At 56.9% G+C, this 2,443-nt stretch overlaps 1 protein-coding gene across 1 annotated transcript in view; it reads left to right on the top strand.

Annotated features, from left to right (window-relative positions):
- Positions 1 to 1,852: 1,852 nt before the first annotated feature.
- STARD8 (StAR-related lipid transfer (START) domain containing 8) overlaps positions 1,853 to 2,443 on the top strand; it is a gene marked incomplete at its 3' end in the record, with an annotated part of 13,799 nt that continues 13,208 nt past the window's right edge. Inside the window, exon 1 of the mRNA XM_009880682.1 lies at positions 1,853 to 1,925. The remainder of the gene's footprint in view (positions 1,926 to 2,443) is intronic.

Raw genomic sequence — 2,443 nt, 5'->3', positions numbered from 1 at the left:
GGCCCCCCGCTGCTCCCCACGGCAGGGAGCGTGCCGCGGCCACGCTGGGTGTCACACGGCTCCTGCGCGTCCCCCGCATGGCGGAGCAGTGCCAGTCGGCACCCCAGCCATGATCTTCTACCAGTTCAGCCCCTCCGCCGTCAGGGGTAAGCTCAGCACGCGGCTCCGCTTCTGGCTGTCCCTTCTCGGGGGAGGTGGCAGACCCATCTCTCCCTGGGGGCAGTGGGCAGTAGAGGGGTGTGTGTGTGTGTGTGTGTGTCAGGGTATCATGGGGCAGTACTAGGTTGGGAGTTTGGTGTTTCTTTTCTTGGCTGGGGGCACCTGAGCTGCAGCTTCTGGCTGTGATGGCCCCATGGCCAGCAACTCCCCTGTGAGAGGTGGAGGAGCGGAGCAGGGGCAGGAGGGGGGTCTGGCAGGTCTGTTGGCTGTGGGAAATGCCCATCCTTGGGTCCTACCCACCCTGCGGATGCGGGAGGGATCTGCTCTCCGGAGCTGTCATGACCAAAGACCATTCATGTGGACCACGAGTCTTAGTGCCCACCTGGCTGCAGTCACAGCCGCAGGGCGTTTTCTCCCACGGAGGTGCCGGGATGCAGAGGATGGATGCGATGCTCCGTGGGGACCGGGCTGACCCGGTCAGGCTCCGGGGTTGAGATCTCCCCTGGTCTTAATGGTTTTGAGCCCTGTTGAGGGCAGGAGGGGTGAGCCACAGATTTTGGCTGAGTTCATGGCATGGATAAGAACAGCTGCATGGTTTGGACCCAGATGCAGATGCTTATTCCAAACCTTCTTCCCAAAACTTCTGAAATATTTGGGTCTAGGGTTTTGGCTTCACTGAACTGCTTGTTTTGGGCTTTTTTTTTTTCTTTCCCCCTGCTGTAGTTTTGTAATTGGAAATGCAGCCAGAGCTCTTGGCTGAGGCTGGTGATGGATGGTGATGAAATTGGGGTGTTTCAGTGCAATCCGCTCTGGGTGGATCCGGCCTCAGTCCAGTCTGTGCTGGGTGGTGCCTCCGAGAGGGATGGGCGAGACCCTGAAAATGCCGTCGCATTTTCTGCGCTTGAGGTCAAATGTTTGTCACCCTCAGAAGTATAAATCTCAGCAGACCGATGGACTGCCGACACTCGGCAGCAGCTTGCTTTGGCTGCATGAGCTTTGGGCTGTTTTCCCTCAAGTTCTGTAAATTTGAGTGATTTCCCAGAAAATAGTGCTAGCTGTTGGATGGGTTTATCCAGGCGATAGCTGAACCATGTGTGAGGGATGGGAACCGGCCAGGCAGGGGGTGTAGAAAACCATCAGTGTTTTGGTGCCTGCCAGGATGAACGTCAGCTTCAAAGAAGAGGTGGGGTGGTCCGGGGTGGTGGGAAGGAGAAGGAAAAGTTTCTTTGGCCGACTTTTCTGGAGGATGTTTGCAAAAGTGACCAGCCCTAAGCTTTGATGAGCTCTGAACTAATTATTAAAAACAAAGGTCTTCCTCTCTTGTCTGGCAGAGTACTGTATTTGGTTTGGTGGGTTCAGAAATGAAATGTTTCATTGGGAGGTTAAAATTGTGTCTTGTGAGCCCTATCGCTCCTGTGTTACCTCCTCCTCTTTGCCTCGTGCTAGCGGAGAGGCTAAAGCCGCGCAGTTTCTGCTCCCGGGGGCAGAGACCCCCTCTGTGCATGGGCATTGCTTCCCACCAGCGCATCCCCGGGCACCCCGCTCCCGTCTCTGCAGCCGGTCGTTTCCTCCGCTTTGTGCATGTGAAACACGGGCTCGAGCGCTGCGGGAGCTGGGAGGGAGCGGGCTGCTGCTGCAGGGAGCATCGCTGCTGCCGGGTGGGATGCTCAGGCCGGTTCTTTGCTTTCTTTCAGAAATCGAAGCCAAGAAAGCGTGCGACTGGCTGCGAGCGGCGGGATTCCCTCAGTATGCCCAGCTTTACGAAGGTGAGAGCTGCCTCCTCCTGCTGATCCCAGTCCCTGCCCTGTACCCGTGTCTCCTATCCCGTATCTCAATCACATACCAAGGGTGGCTGCAGGGAGCTCTGGGGAGAGGAGAGGACGGAGAAGATTGTTTACTAATTATACGATTATGTGTTAAAACTTTAAGCCTTTGGACTTGGCCATGGCCTGGAGAGTCAGCCATGCTGTTAACTTTTCTGCATTCCTGAACTTTTCCCCTTCAGGCAGGGCTGCGAGGAGTCCCCGGGGCAGCAGCTCAGGCCAAGGGCAGGCAGGCTTCGGAGAGCCATCGGCTCTGAGTAGTTCAGTGAGTGTTTGCAGTGGGTGGGAGGGCAGAGGCGGCCAATGTAGGTAACGCTGAGAGTGAGTGTTTCCTCCCTCATTCCCTCCCTCCCTCCCCGCTGACGCGTCCTGCAGGCTCCTGCCCTGCCTCGATATGCTATTTGGCAGCAAGGTCTGCTCTTTCGGAGTACGCAGCAAGTCGTGCCCGGGGCAGAGCGGTT

This window comes from Charadrius vociferus, unplaced genomic scaffold (assembly GCF_000708025.1).
Source record: "Charadrius vociferus isolate BGI_N301 unplaced genomic scaffold, ASM70802v2 scaffold473, whole genome shotgun sequence".
Lineage (NCBI taxonomy): Eukaryota > Metazoa > Chordata > Aves > Charadriiformes > Charadriidae > Charadrius > Charadrius vociferus.
Note: the sequence above shows the minus strand (reverse complement) of the source record. Positions and strands in the feature narration are given on the sequence as shown.